Raw genomic sequence first — 16,750 nt, forward strand, 5'->3', positions numbered from 1 at the left:
GGACTAGTAAGTAGACAACCATTATACTTGTAGAAAGTAAACTACTGGAAAGTAACTACTAGTAAGTAGACATCCATTATATCATTGAACAATTCAACTGCATGAGCAGGTTCCCTTTCATCCCACAGGTAAGGTTTAGCGTGGTTAGAAAACCTACTTTAGGTCACATCCCTATAAACTGATTCCAAACAGTAAATGCTTAATCATGATTCTAAACCAGCCAGTGCCCCTCAGTCATCACTCAGGAGCCTTCACTCATGCCTTCTGTATGAGCACTGCCCCACCCCTAGTTCTCTCTTCTCTTTACCACACCTTCTTTCCTTTTATTTACCACACAACAGATTGACTGGAGCTTAAGCATATGCCTCGAATGAGCCATGTCTGTGGCAAAAGAGGGCATTTGATGCTATTCCTAACCAGCGAGTTTCATTGTAAGGACAGATACACACCAATTTGGAATATCTGTTCTTTATAGCAAAGACCAAACTGGATGAGGATGGGGGGACCTTACATGAGGATCCCAATTCAGAAAACACTACCCTGAAAGAAGGGAGCCAGGCCCTGTCTTGTTGAAAATATTCCTCCATACTTTCAAGCTTTGCTTCTCTGCATCCTTCTATAACTAAGTATGTGTGTGTGTGTGTGTGTGCGCATGCACAAGTACAAGTGCACATGAATATGCAGTAGCTTGGCATGTCTGCTGCTTCATGTACGACCTCTGCATGTGCCCCAGTGTATGCATGACTTGTCTCTGAGACCATCTACTTGTTTGAGACTCTGCCTTACATCTGCCAGGACCGTGAAGTGTTTTTCTCCCAGAATGTGGAATGTTTTCACTTCCTCTCTTCATTTGTCTTTGAGAATTCCATCAGCTTGTCTTCCCAGCCCAGGCACACCACACACAAACACACACCACACCACACACACACACACACACACACACACACACACCTCCAGATGCAGAGAATTCCCATCCTTTCTTTCAAGGTAGAAACTGCCAGGAAGACAGCAAAAAGTGTGCTTAGTGCAAAGATGGTCAAACCTTCTTGTCAGCTACTCCACACCTGACCCCAGCTGCAGAGAGCCACAACACTCCAAGCTCCAGCCCAGAAATCTCCTCTGTACCTCGGGTATCCCATGCTGGCCACAAGAGTATCCTTTTACCCAACAGTCGCCTCTCCGCATCCTTTTCTCTCAGGTGATTCAGTAAAACTAGAGAGGAGGAAACAAGTCCAACTGGAATAAGCCTTGGTTTATTAACAAACTCCCTTCCATAATCCAGGAATATAGAGAGATGGAGGAGGACTCATTTTTTTAATCTTAGAATTCCTAAGGCCCAGAGGGGCCAGTTATTCACTGTCTTTACCATAGCTGTGCCTCTGACACTTGGAAATTTACAAATTTACGTGGTGGATCTGGTATCACCAAAGGATCTTAAACTCCATTGCTTCTTCCGGTCTCAATTACGCCCACGATCTCTTAACTCCACTGTCCAGCCTTCTGCTTTCTCTGGGTTCCCACTGAGACTACCCTTTGATCAAAAGAAGAACAGATTTTCTTCCTGGTCCTTAAAACTCCTCTAGAGGGGCTAGTGCCAACTGGGATACCAAGAGCTCTCTCTAGAATCTCCATCCATAGCTGTGCATTTAGTATTCACAGCGTGTCTCTTAAAAATGCCCTGAGATCATACATCAGGCACTATGCTGTGCCTGCCTAAGCTGCTCTCCTTTAGAGTGTGTGTGTGTGGGGGGGGGGGGTGTGTGTTGTGTGTGTGTTCATCTGGGACCCTCCCTCCATCTGTTGGTGAACACACACACACACACACACCCCTTAACCTCCTTCCTTCTTCCCAAACCAATCGCGTGCTCCAAGCAGACCTCTGCCAGCTGCCAGACTGTGCTCCCAGAGGTGGGCTCCCTGGCTGGACCAGGGCTCTGAGCTGCTTATGCTCCAGAGCTGGGGTGAGGCGCTGCTAGCAGGAACCTGAGCCGAAACTCTAGGTGTGAGAGGATGTTGGCGGTGGTGACCTGGAGGGGAGCTGCTGGGAGGGCATCCCTAACAGAAGGCAAGCAAAGGGGGGGGGGGGAGAAGCAAGGTCAGGGGGCAGAGAATGGATGCCCCGAAGCTATCACTGCTGCTGTCTCTTCTCAGCAGTTTCCTCTCTCCTCCCCCCACCCCTTTCCCGGGTTCACTTTAGAAATTGGCTTGCCCTCTTCGCTGCCAGCAGTTCCCGGCAAAGCCCAGCCTAAATGGTCGTGTTCAAGAAGTGAGGCAGCGCCGAGCTTGGGTGGCTGGGTTGGCTGGGTCGTGTCTTGGGAGATTCTTTCCCCAATTGTCAAATTTGTGTTTATTTTTAGTTGTGACCCGAGCCAGTTGCTGCGCCTTTAAGCCGCTTTCCCTTTCGGGGAAACCGACGCCAGCACTCGAGGGTCGAGAGGCACGGGAGAGGCTCCCCTCCCCAACCCCGAGTTCTGCACTCCCCTCTTTCCTCCCTCCTCCCCCCTCCCCCGCCCCTTCTCCCCTCCCCTCCCCTCCTCGGCCGTCCGGCCGCCTCGGCGCAATCCGTCACCTCGCAGCCTGCCGCACTCCTGGAGCGAGAGAGTGACGAGCGAGCCACGGAGATGGTGCCGCCCGCGGCGCAGCCATGGAGCCCGCCCGAGGAGCCCGCGCGCGCCGCTGCCAGCCTGTCCGCAGCCCGCTGCCTGCGCGCCAGCTCCCCGCGTCCCGGGCCAGCTGCTGCCGCCCCACCAACCTCCGCCCGCCCCACCGCCCCACGCCACTGAGCCCCACGCCCGTGCCGGGCTCCGGGGCACCGGCGCCCTAGTCCCACCGCCGTCGCCGCCGCCTCTGCGCCGCCGCTGCCGCGCCGCCAAGGCGGAGGAGGAGAAGGAAGAGGAGGAAGGTAAGAAGCGCGCTGCTTCTAGGGGGGCGCGCCCGCAGGCTCAGCCTGGCCAAGGGTGGGTCGTGGCTGTGGCGGGTCGCTCCGGTCCGCCTCGGGGGTCGACGGGCGCTTGGGCGCCCCCGGGAGACAGGGGCAGGGTTGGGGGAGCCGAGCGTCGGGCCGCCTGGAGTTTGCGCGGCGAGGGGAGCGGCGGGCTGGGCACTCGGTACTCGGTGAGTCTCGGGCTTGGCGGGCTCGCCTTGGCCGCCCCGGGTGCAGGGTGAAGAGCCCAACGCAGGGGAATGCAGCGCGTTCATTATGGAGCCTTTGTGTGCGCGCTGGGGCTGTGGGCGCCTTGGGGAGAGCTGGTGAGATGCGGGCCTGGCTGCTGGAAGGTGGTCACTTAGCCGGGGTGTCCGGCGAAGCCAGAGCCCCGGGGATGCCAAAACAGCTGTCTGAAGCATGTGCGTGGTTCCTGGGGCCATGTTCACAAGCGGACACAGACGCACACTCTCACGCACACATAGCCGCACCACATTCGCTGCGCTCAACCACAGTCACCCCCATCCAAAGATGAAACATACAGGCGCGCTGGCGCGCGCACACACACAAACACACACAGACACAGACACACACAGAGACAGACACACACATACAAAGACACACACACCTCTGCCCTTGCCCCCTTCCACCGGGATGCTAACAAAGCAGTCACCCAAACATATGAAACTACATGCACCCCTCCAGCTCTGCTGAAATGTGTATACACACACTTCTTACCAGGCTGGTGCTTTGGAGCTTGGTGTGTGTGTGTGTGTGTGTGTGTGTGTGTGTGTGTGTGTGTGTGTGTGCATTTTCTTGAGTGCCCCTGAGAAACTACATGGTAACTGCACATTACTGCAGATCCAGTACCTGCGGTTTTCCACCAACACACACAGACACACACAGGGTGAGGGGGTACATAGAGAGAGAGAGACAGAGAGAGAGACAGAGACAGAGAGGAGAGAGAAATGGAGAGAGACAGAGGAGAGAGGAGGAGGGAGGGAGGGAGGGAGGGAGAGAGAGAGAGAGAGAAGGAGGGAGGGAGAAAACATACCATCCCACCCCCTAAGCTACTGTGGACACTTCCACCAGTGCCCTTAAAAACTCTGTCCTGGAATAAAGCACGGTCAGGTCTTATATTCGGGCCCCTTCACACCTGAGCAATTGGATACACATACTAAAACGTCTGCACGGGCAAGTGCTTGACACTTTTCTTCAGAAGCAGGTGGTAACCCCCTCCCCACAGCTGCCACTAGTAAGCTTTTGGTCACAGTGAAGGATGAATTCTGACAGGCTTGCCCCTCCCCTTTGGCATCTTAGCCCAGCTGCAGAGCCCTGAACCTGGAAAGGGGGGGGGGGTCCCTCAGCATCCTGCATCCTGCAGCTCTGGTGGAGGGCGGGGCTGTCTCTGGACTGCTGCCCAAGGGAGAGACTGCTATAAGAGCAAGGCTCCCTTGGGGGCGCCCTTTTCAAGAGAGGGTGGGGAACTCTGCTGACTCCGAATAAAGCACCAAGCGAGTATTCCCAGCTGGAGATGGGGTAAGCAGTATGCACACTTTAACCTGGGTGGGGGGTCCCTCATAATGTGTCAGTTTAGCCAGGGAGCCTGCTGCTGGGAGACAGAGACCTACCCCCCTATCCTCTTTCTGGTGGGTCAAGCTCACTGCAGGAGAAACTCAGTTCCCAGCTTTCTGGGACCAGAGAGAGAGAGAGAGAGAGAGAGAGAGAGAGAGAGAGAGAGAGAGAGAGAGAGAGAGAGAGAGAGAGAGAGAGAGAGAGAGAGAGCTTTCCTGGGAAGTCTTCAGTGTTTCCACTGATCAGAGGACTCCAGAAACACTTGGCCATACACAAGCAAATATGCTGTGTCTACTCAATTTCATGTCTCTCCCCCCACCCCCATGCTAGGGAACCAATTAGTAGCTTGGCCTGAGGACTGAAGCCTTAAGGTGAAATACGACTTCATGTGTGTGTGGAGAGGGAAGCAAGGTTGGAGGAGCAAGGACTAGTGTATTTTGACTGATTTAAGTAGAAACACGGAGACTGTAGCCCAGGGTAAAATCGTGACAGAGATAGCTTCGACGTCAGAGCCCCTTTCCTCCTCCGGCCCCTCCCGGACTGCTCTGAGCTCCTCTGAGTCCCTTCCCCCGCCCCCTTAGACTATTAAGGCGGGGCTTTGCTCCGTTCTCTGTCAAAACTGATGACAGAATCTGCGCCAGGGCAAGCTGTTAATAGCTGATAGGACTTTGCTGCCTATCCCTCATAGGTAACGTTTACCATTTTAGAAGGAGGTAGAGGAGTGAGTCTTTGGATGAGGGTTTGCAAGCACCTGTGGCAGGATCCAGGCCAGGAGCATTTGTGGACAGTGTCATTTGTCTGCTGCTTGTTTGTCTGCGTTTGAACCTGAATTGTGCAGGATGTCTGGGAGGGGGGAGTGGAATACAGTATGGAGGGCTTTAAGGCCCACATAGAGAAGATTCAATTTTATTTGGGAGCCATTTGGGAACCACTGCAGGATCCTGAGAAGGGAGGGGTGTATGATCTAAGCAAGAGAGAAACACTGCTGTGTGTGGAGATGTCACACCCACCACCACAACTGCCTTGTAAGTGTGGGCTGAAGGCCACCAGAAAGAGAAAAGCCTGGCAAAAATAGGGGATGAGTGTTTTGGGCTCCTGGCTCAGGACATATTGCAGATCTGCGATAGCCTGCAGAATGGCCAATATATGGGCCCGAAGCCAGCAAGTGCCCCCATATGCACAAGCTAATGATGTCTTGGTACAGTAGCTTCAGACAGTGCACTGGAGCTTCTGCTAGCCTGAGGGAAAGGTCCGGAAACTCTTAGCAGGCTGCAAACTCCATTTTGAATGAAGCAGGGGATTCGTCCCCTTGCCCCCGAGTAAGTGATTAAGTCCACTCATCTCAAGAAGTGAGGTGTGTGGCCTGACCTGGGGGGTGTGGATTTGCTACCACCACCGTCCTTTATGAGCACTATTAGTAGATTGGAAAGTTCAACAAGAAATCTCTGGGACTGCAGATAACAGCCATGGGCTAGGAAAAACACTGGAGTTGAGAGTGTGGGGCAGGGCGGCAGAGTTGGAGTGAGGCAGCCACAGAAGAGAAATGGGTAAAGGAAACCATTGGACCAGCACTGCCTCACTACAGTAATCCCAAGACAGCTCTTGGAGGGAGCATGACTGGGTACAGGTCATGAGAAGTACCTTCCCCTCCTACCTATGCCCGCTCTACATAAATAGCAAGGCTCTGGGGTTACCTTGGCACAGTACCGTGAAGGGACAGCACAAATGCAAAGGAAAGGTTCTCTTATCCTTTTTGAGCCTCCAAAGTAATTGAAACCACACACACAGACACGCAGACATGCAGATACACAGACACACACACACCACATCCATCTGCCCATACACAAATCACACACAATTCTCTATCTCTCCCTGTCTCTCTTTGTCTCTCTCTGTGTCTCTCTGTCTGTCTCTGTCTCTGTCTCTGTCTCTCTCATGTAGCCCAATCCATGATTGGATCATAGGTGCCCATACCTTCCCATGAGACCTAGCAATCACTTCTCTGAGGGACTAGGATGGTAACTATGGATGCTGACCAAAGACCATGAGCTAGCTACATCCAAGTCAACTTCAGTGAGCCAGCCTTGGAGCCCTTAGCATTCACAGTTGAAAATTCTGATCTGCCTTCTCTTTCAAGGACTTCTGTTTGCCTTCTTACCATAAATTCAAAAAGATAAATCTTGTGCTTTCTGCAGCCAACATGAAGCATTCTCAAAATGAGCTGAACCTTGCCACCTGCAGAGATATCTGGAAGACTAAGGGCCATGGGACAGGGGTGGGGAAAATGGAAGAGAAACTGGCCATTCTTTCCTCCTTTTCAGACCAGGAGCACCAACCTTAGAGTGGAACAGTAACAGCCTAGTGCATAATAGTGCCTTCTCCCTTCTAGTCAGAAAGTGTCTGAAAATCATAGTGCACATATGACACAGCAACAGGATTAAAGAAAGTTGGATATATGCATAGATAGACAGATATAGATAGATAGATAGATAGATAGATAGATAGATAGATAGATAGATAGATAGACAGATAGACAGATGCGTGGATAGATAAATCAGAAGCAGGTGTGTGTAGTACATCAGTAGTAACTCCTCTCTGAGTATCAGTGTCACTGTGGCAGTAGCCACACTGTCACCTCAAGCCATTCAAAGAGTCATCTGCTTGGTTAGACCTCTTTCTACCCATGTGACCCTTTCTTATTCCTCTCCCTTGCTATTTCCTCCTCCTGGCCTCAGATCTGTGTGCACCTTTAGCTCCTATTGTTCCCCTATTTTTTTTTACTGGTCTGGACACACTGCTGCACCAAGGCTTCTTTCCTGGCTATTCCCAGTTGGGTAGCACAGACTTTCCCCTTGCCTCTGAGGTTTGGCCATGGACCCACAGTTACTTGTTGACTGACTCACCTGACTTAAGTGGTCTGCCATCATCTTAGACTTAACATCCCACTTAGGACTCACAAGCTGACCTCATTCGCTGCCAACAATGACTGGCTCTCCTGTTATTACAAGCCTTCTAGTCTCCAAAATCAGAACCCCAGACCATCTTTGACTTCTAGCCTCCACTGCTAATGAATGCCTACTCTTCACCAGTCTCTTTTTTTTTCCCACCTGGAATCTACACCACTGCCAGATTAATATTCAAAATATTCATTATTCATTGACACTTCTGCTCTATGTGCTTGAGACTGATAGCTGATTGCCTGTGAGAGAATCTTGAACTTCCTTAGCATGCCATTCAAGGCCTTCCTTGAGTTGGCCTAACCCTATGTACTTTTTCAACCTTATTTCTCACTTTTTAGCCACATCATTGATTCTCAATTTTTAATGTGTCTCAAAATGACTTCAGGGTACTTATTATAATGCAGCTGCCTGGGCTTCTGAGTCAGTAGGTCTGGCAGCTGGAGTCCAGGAATATGAATTTTAACAAGCTCTCCCAAGAGGCCTGAACCATAGCTCCATATGGATCCTTGAGTCCAGGCACGGTCTCCAAAGCATGCCTTATATACAATTGTTGCATTAGTATGCATCCTGCCATTCCCTTGCAGGGAAAGTCTTCTCTTCGCCTATCCAAATGCCACCATACTTGTCCTTCTACTCTACATGCAGTGTGAACTATGTCCTCTGTGAAGTCTTCTCTGATTACTGGACTAAAGTGATCTTTTTCTGTCTCTCCTGGCCATCTGTAAAATGCACTTGATAACTACATCACTGGGACATTCCACTAGCATTGCTTATAGGTGTTTTGTCTTTTTTACATTTTTACTTCAGTGAGTTTACTATTTTTCATCTATTGTTTTTGTTCTTTTGCCCTCAAAGCGTGCAATGCCTTACACATACCAGGTACTCAAGAGGCATTGTTAAATTGGATTGGGTATTTGTTGATTGATATGAGTAGGGGTTTTATTACATCTCTTCATAAGTATCAGTGCAATAAACAGCTGTTGAGCATCGATTACATGCAAGCACCATAATTGCTGCCATGGAGAATCTAAAGAATAAAGATTCTTGGTCATCTTTTTGTTTATATTGCATGGTGAACAGACAAGGCACTTAATGTTGACCAAGGTGCTCGGTAGAGTGTGGGACATGTGAGTGAAGAAATAACTTGAACAAGGACATGGGATAGTCGTGTCGCAGAGGAAGAGGATGGATATAGACACTAAAGCCAGAAAGGAAGACTGGAGTATAGTGAATGAATATGGTTTTTGATTTTTTCTTATGAACATTCTCAACCTCTAAACAGGGGGAGAGAAATATAATAATACTCATATAATGATTATCCACATTCAAGCAATCACCAGACTTGCCCATGTTTGCTCCATCTATCTTCATCTACTTTCATAGAACATCAATCATGTCATTTTAATGTGGCTCCTAACAGTGAGCTTGTTTTTCTCACATAACCACAGTACAGTTCAAAAAAGTAACAATTGTTTGGGTTTCCTTTTTAAGTATCCATTACCCAGTTCTTAGTCGGACATCCTCAATTGTCACAAACTATTATGTACTTACTGTACAACTGACTTCTTTGAGTCAGGATCCCAGAGAATTTCACTCATTACATTTGGTCATTCTGTCTTCTAAGGCCCTTTCAATAGTCCCCTTTCTGTGACTTGTCAGAGAAACCAGGCCGGTTGTTTTGCAAGGTGCCCCACATTCCACTTTGCTTTTTAGCATCCTGCTTGGACTTCTTATTGTCGTTTCACCTGGTTATTAATTCACCTGGGAATTAATTCTTGGCTTCATTAGAGTCACATAGGATTTTTTTTTCCATTCAGTTGATTAAAATGGACTCATCCCGGAAATGGGAGGACCAGGTAAGTGGTTGTCACAGTACCTGGATAGAAACAGAATGAAGGAGATAAGTAGAGTTGGAGACAAAGGACACTGACTTACCTACCAATGACAAGTGAGTGAGGAAGAAAGAGGGATGCAAGATGATTCCAAGGCTTTGAGTCTGCATCATTGAGAGAATAGGGATGCCATCATATGTGAAGAATGTGTTTTTAATGAGAGCAGCAGGAATCAGGGTTAGATTAAAGGAGGAACTTTCGCACAGTAAGAAGCCATCTGCTGTTTTTTCCAGATAACATTATATTTCCCCGAAAAAAAATCTTTTTGATCAGTAGTACAGCTTAGATATTTGGACCCTCTCAAAAAGAAACTGAAAGGCACTCCTTATTTTTAACAATCCAATTAAATCTTCAGCCTCGCAGCCTCGAGAAGGACAGTATGCATACCTCTGGATAGAGAGCAGACAGTGTTGAAATACCCTATAAGGATCAGCCAGTCTCCCATAACATCAAGGGGTTCTGAGTCATCAGACTTGGGTAGAAGGCTAAAAGATTCCAGCCCATTGGTTTTCTTATAGATTCAGCAGGCAAGCATAGCTCAAACCCCAAGACCTTAGACTCCTTCCAGGAGATAGAAGTTTTCACACCCCACCCTTTCTCCATCCAACATGGAATTTGTGTGGACCTCAGTGGACCTTAGCAACAGTTTAGATCAAGATACAAAATTGCCCAGTGGCCCCAGGAGAGTTAGCTAGTAGGCTCCAAGAAAGCATCAGGATTATTTAGCTATTGGTAAATAGCATGACTTAGGCTGTTGAATAGGATCAGGCAACACCCTATCATACATTCATTCTTACACATACCCCCTTCCTCTGCCTTCGCATTCCCTCATCTCCTCTCTCTCTCTCTCTCTCTCTCTCTCTCTCTCTCTCTCTCTCTCTCTCTCTCTCTCTCTCTCTCTCTCTCCCCTCCATCTCTTCCTGCATACATTTATCCTCTCCAGTTAATCAAACACTGGCCCCTGCAGCCCATTGTGTCGCAGATTGATCACTTAAGCAGAATCATTGATTGCCCAGCAAACCTTAGGAGGTAGGGGTATTCAGAAAGCTTGGATCTGACAGTAGATTGGCTGCTGAGAACTCTCTGTAAGCTTCTGCTGCTCTGCTGCATGAAGACCTTTTAGGAAGGAGAGGGGAAGCAGAGAGTGGGGATCCTTAGAGGGTCTTCATTTATATTTTCTTCCCTTCATTTGGAGGCAAGGCAGGGTAACAGAAGCTGATGATGGACTCCTGGGTCTTTCCCTATGTATTGGTTACAAGGGAAAAGCAAAGACCTTGCTCTATAGAAATTCATAATTTAACAGAGAAAGAATTCTTACTCAGAGGAAGCATCCACGAATAATACAAGATGGAAAACAATTAGATGTCTCATTATTTACTCTAAAGAGGAAATACTATAGGGGTTCAAGGTTTAGAGAAAATGAGAGTGTGGGCTAGAACAGAAGTAGGTTTTCCCAAAGAAGTGGAACTTGAGTTAGCTTTTATATAACATTTAAGACGGAGGTGCCTGACTAGGAGAAAAGCAGGCTTTCAAGGGGGAAATGCAGGGAAGAGGCTGGAGGTGGGAACATCAGGAGAATCAAAGAAGGGTCAAAGAATTCTGGTCCACTTACAAGAAAGGATGGGAGTGGAGATGCCCCGTGTCTGCAATACTTGTCTGGGCAAAGGGTCCCCAGATTTGGAAGAGCTTTTGATGTCAGAAGGAGGAGTTTGAACTTGGAGACACCCTAGAGAGTTCTTTTGCATGCATTGATCTCAGATACTTAGCCAAAGAGTAAGGAGCAGAATTCATGGGGGACAACTTGTTAGATGCTATGGCAATCCAAATGAGCGCTGGTGGTGGTGGGTATAAACAGCATCAAACTCAAAGGATATGTAAAACATCGGTGTGGCAAGTAAACCACTGACATTTTCTCCTGGCTTGGTTTTCTCTCACTTATTCCATCTTCTTCGCCTTACTATTTACCCACTACTAGGCTCTGCGTGGGCCAGAATGTCATTGGAGTTCAGATGGCAAAGGGATAACAGGTTAATCATGCCAAGGAAAGATTTGCAAAGGAGCCTTCATTGTTAAGACCTAAAAAGTGAGCCATGAAGAATCTTGCTGCAGAATCATATAAAGATAACAGCTAAGCTGAAGTGCTCAACACGTTGTCTGCCCCCCCCCCCCCAACAAAGAGGTTAGAGGCCGGGCCTACATGGAGTCTGCTCTGTTTCAAGCCTAGGACCTCAGAGAGCTGTTGGGAGTAAGGATACATGGTTCAACTTCTGGGTAGAATCAGTTTGAAAACTCCTCTGAGAGCTTGGGAATGGTCCCAGTGGAGGTCACACCTGTGCTTGGGTATGGCAAGAGCTGCCACAGCACTTTGATGCCAGCTGGAGCCCTGGTGTTCCAGCTGGTGTGAAGAGCTAAGTGAGGAGTCCACAGGTAGGTGAGAGAGTGATGTGAGAAACCTCTGCCGGCCTCTGTCATTTCCCCCACCAGTCTTCCCCCTGCCTGTCCAACCTGCTGAATATTAACTCTGGCCAGTTGCCTATGTCAAGTCCCCTAGCATTCTTTACATTGTAGACAGCAGGGAACTGCAGACAATGTGGTATGTGTGAGATTTTAAGCCCTCTTTGTCAGGCTCTTCTTGGGAAAGTCTATGATGCCTTATAAAGATGAATAAGTGGAGCAGGTCTGCCCAGTCTGTAGGTTCCTAACCACCAAGGGAGCTCTGTTTTGGAGGCAGGACCACCCAGCCAAACAGGCCTGTCTTTGATTTTTCTACAAATCCACTGGGGAAACAGAGGAGCAGATGGCCAGACTGGTGGCTGAATACATGCACGCACACGCAGTAATGTGCGCGTATGCACACATGCACTGCAGAGTCTGTCAACCAGCGGCTTCCATCACTGCCCTCCTGAAGGTTTCTGTTCAATGTTTGGGTTGCTGATTTGAGGTTTGGGGGGGGGGTGGGAGGAGGGTGGCTGAGAAGCGGGCAGGTGTCCAGATTGAAAAATGCTTATGCAGGTGAGGGACTGGGAAGACAGAAGACAAGTCGCTGACTAGGGCCGTTATTGTATTTATTACCTTCCTCATGGAAAAACACACGGGAAGCTGATTAAATAAAAGAGGATATGGTGGCAGCAACTGGCTTAAGATTCAACCACATCAATGTTAAGGTGTCTCCATTTTGAAAAATATGTTCTCATGGTTTGGCTCCCTTTGTAATATACATATTACAACGTACTATATATTAATATATTAATATATATTACAATAATTGTTCTGCTTATCATTCTGCTTCTCAGCTGGACCCAAGCGAGGTAGTTTCAGATGCTCAACCATTAAAACAGGGGAAACTGGAGTGCCTAGTTGAAATTGAAATGAGACTTGTCTCTAATCCTACATGAACACAGCCAGAAGCCTGCATTTTGCTGTTGTGAGTTGGGCTCAGATAACTTGCCATGTCACGTGGTTGGCAAGGGTGTTATATGTAATGCTGAAGTTATTGCCACCATCAGTGAAATCAGACAATTCAGGTATGATTAATAAAGCAAATGTTCCGTATTCATCTCGTTACCTACAGTTGAGCTGTGATCTTTCTAATATGTACAGAAATCGGAAATCACTCACTGACAGAGATAAAGGAGGGGAAAAACAGACCCACCAGCCTGCTGCCCCTGCACACTTTAGAGGCTGCCACCCACAAAGTCCACATCAAAACTGGCAGTTAGGTCTACTTTTTTTCCTTTCTTTACCCTTGCCCACTATGAGATTCTACACATAGCTTTTGTGTGTATACATACACACACATGCATGTATATATATGCATACACACACACATACACTTTAGGATATATGCAAATATATTTAAATTTATTTATTTATTTACTTACTTACTTACTTACTTACTTACGGGGGTGCATGTGCCATAGCATGCATGTCCATGTTAGAAGACAACTTGCAAGAGTTGGTTCTCTCTTTCCACCGTGTGGATATTAGGGCTTAAAGTCAGGCCACCAGGGTTGGTGGCAAGTACATTCACCTACAGAGCTATCCTGCTGGTCCTTATCAGCATTTTAAACTTACCACAGCTAAAACCAAATTCAGGATCTGTTTTCCAGCCTTTTTCTTCACCATCACTTTCCAATAGGCCAAGAGTTGAGCCTTGGATTCATCCCTGCTTTCTTAAGCAATCCCTAGCACTCTTCCATGGCTGTCCCATGAATCTATCCTTTCTTGGCCATTCCTAGACAATCTCTTATATGGCTTACAGATGGATTGCTACATCAAGCTCCTAAATAATCCCTCTGCATCCATCTCCCTAAACTCTGTGCCTGTATTCCAGTGCTGCTACCCAAAAAGATCTAAAGATATCTTTCACCATGGTACTCCCAGATCAAAAGCCTGTAAAATGTCTCTTGTTTACAATATAAAAAATGGGATTTCATTCTCTGGGATCCACAGCCTGTCTCCCACAACAGCTGGGATTCAGTTTGCTTGGATTTGGATATGGTTTGAGTGTGCCCTGCCACCCATCCAAAGGGCTTATGTATTGAAATGGAATCAATCCCCTTCCTGAGGTATTCATCCCTATTGTGAGGACACAATGTGACTGTGGTGTTTATAACTGGGGCATTTATTTAGACATTGATTAGGATTTAGTAAGGTTATCAGGATGGAACCTGAGTGAATAAACACTGATGACTTAATGAGGATAGAGAGAGGGGAGAGGGAGAGACCAATACACACACACACACACCACACCACACACACACACACACACACACACACACACACACACACACTTTGTCTCTTGCTATATGATATACTGCATCAACTCAGGTTTTGGCCAGCAAGAACTCTATCACCAGATATGGGCACTTGAACTTAGAGAACTATGAGCTAAATAAACCTCTTTTATTTAGAAAATAGCCTTTTTCTGGTATTTTACTCTAGCAATGAAAAACACTGATGATTATATATTAGCATTGTTTTTTTAAAATCACTGTCTAACATTTCTGATCCCCAATCTCCCCTCTTTTCTATCTTCTCTCTACCCTAGTATACTTCACTTCCTGTTTACTTCCTTCTTCTACAGTTTTGTTTCTGCAGTTGCCTTGCCTGCAGTGACCAATATTTGCATCATATCCCCTACCCAAAGAGCTGAAATCTTGTATCTGCTGTGAAGCCTTTCCTGACTATTCTAGCCCTTATTAGGTTCTGCTTCTTCTTCTTCTGCTGCTTCTTCTTCTCCTCCTCCTCCTCCTTCCCCCTCCTCCTCCTCCCCCCCTCCTCCTTCAATAACAGCTTCCCTTGACTATAAAGTAATACCTATATGTAATGGGAAACTTTGAGAACATACTCAAATATAGAAAAAAACCCCAAAGCATCCATAATTCCCTCTTTTTGGAACCTGAACACATTCCAGCCCCAGACTCTACTATCTTATATACTTCAATTCTCCTGAATTCTTATGTTTACTTTCCTCTCCAGCTAGGGAGTGAACTCTCCTAGGGCCTCTGTCTTATTCATGTGTCCTCCAAGACATTACAAGACCTCAACAAAAGCTTCATATGCATTATCCAGGCTCTAGGACTTCCATTTGCTGAGGGAAGAAGGGGCCATGTTTAAAGAGCTGGACTCGAGGTTTTGAGTTTGTTGAAGCCATTATGGTGCCTCACCTTCCTCTTCCACATAAGACAGAAATGGGCATCAAGAGGAGAGTGAGAAGCCAATATACATAATGCCCTGGAATTTGGAAGCTGTTTCTTTTTTCTTTTTCTTTTTAAGATTGTATTTTAATTACAGCATTTATAGTTCCTTCCCTTTCCTCTGTCCAAATCTTCCCATATCTCCCTCCCCACTCCCTACTCTCTTTCAAATGCATGGCCTCTTTTTTCATATATATATCATACATATAATTTTCTGTCCAGTCTATATTTTATTTGTATATATGTTTTCAGGACTGACTATTTTGATGCTCTTTCTATTTAATTTTATTTCATATGCATTGATATTTGCCTGTATATATGTCTATGTGAGGGTGTTTGACTCCCCTGGAACAGGAGTTACAGTTTTGAACTGCCATGTAGTTGCTGAGAATTGAACCCAAGTCCTCTGGAAGAGCAGCCAGTGTTTGTAACTGCTGAACCATTTCTCCAGCCCATTGATGCTGTTCTTTTACCATCTTAGGAAGCCCCAAGTTTCAAGGTTCCTGACCAGAATGAGCTTTTCCTAATGTGTTAGAACTAACCAGCAAGAATCCATAATTATCTCCTTTGTCCATTATATTAAATTGGAAACCTGTCTTCCTGGACAGATTAGTCAGCTTACCATAAACTATAATGAAATATCTGAAGCAATTACCTTATAAAGAGAAAAGGTTTATTTGGCCTAAGGTTCTGGAAACCTCAGCCCAAGATTGTGTTGCTTCGTTGTTTCAGCTTTTGAAAGAACAGCACACCCTGGAGCACATAAAGGTACCATGAACCCAGAAACAGAAAGGAGGGGTGAGGTAGAAAGGGAGAGAGACAGAAAAGATGGAGGAGTTTCCATAATCCCCTTTTGGGACATAAGAGCCTCCCAGAAGGTCCCACCTCTTAAATGTCCATTGACCTCTTGGTGCAACCACCCTAAGTTTTTAATGTGTAGATCTCTGTGAAAGCACTACCCATATTCCAACCACAGCACTGGCCTTTCAGGAATTATTCTCTCTCTCTCTCTCTCTCTCTCTCTGTGTGTGTGTGTGTGTGTGTGTGTGTGTGTGTGTGTGTGTGTGTGTGTAACCCTGGCTGTTCTGGAACTCACTTCAAAGCTGGCCTTAAACTCACAGAGACCCGCCTGCCTCTGCCTCATGGGTGCTGAGACTGAAGGGGTGCACCATGCAGCTTGCCTGCTCATTCTTCACGGTTTGCCTGATCAGCTCTTTCACTCCAGCCAATACAGCCAATAGGCCATAGTCTCAAAACTGGTTTGAGAGCAATTTGCTCCCTGTCACTCCTCACTTCAGCCCTAGATAAAGCTCAGCCTGGTCCCCCTACTGGAAGTAAATGTTGTCCCATCTTTCTGCCCATGTCCATTGTAGTTCACAACCTCCATCAACATGTTCTGCCATTGACCTCAGACTCAGTCTGTTTTAAAATATTAATATGTACTTGCTATTATATTCTTATATCAGAGTGTTACCCTGCTATTTCCTATGTATAAACAGCATTAAGCAGAAAGTGGACTCTGGAATCGGCCTTGCCACTTCCTGAAATGCCACCTCCTTCATGATTTCAAAGGCAGATTTTGAGCCTTTCTGAAAAATGAATCTTAGTATCCATAGCACACTGTCCCTTGATTGGCAGCATTTTCCCCTTTCTTAAGGAAACTGGGGTGGAAAAAAACAACCGTGTTGCTCCTTGCAGCTG

General features: G+C 46.9%; 1 protein-coding gene across 2 annotated transcripts in view; it reads left to right on the forward strand.

The window, feature by feature from the left end:
* The first annotated feature begins 1,957 nt into the window (after nucleotides 1-1,957).
* The window catches only part of Frmpd3 (FERM and PDZ domain containing 3), a 158,345-nt gene continuing 143,552 nt past the window's right edge, over nucleotides 1,958-16,750 (forward strand). The window contains exon 1 of one of the 2 annotated variants that reach the window (XM_017318501.2): nucleotides 1,958-2,902. The gene's annotated coding sequence lies outside the window, so the exon portion shown is untranslated. The remainder of the gene's footprint in view (nucleotides 2,903-16,750) is intronic. The other variant, XM_030251346.1, reaches the window with a different exon arrangement.

This window comes from Mus musculus, chromosome X, assembly GCF_000001635.26.
Source record: "Mus musculus strain C57BL/6J chromosome X, GRCm38.p6 C57BL/6J".
Taxonomy (NCBI): Eukaryota; Metazoa; Chordata; class Mammalia; order Rodentia; family Muridae; genus Mus; species Mus musculus.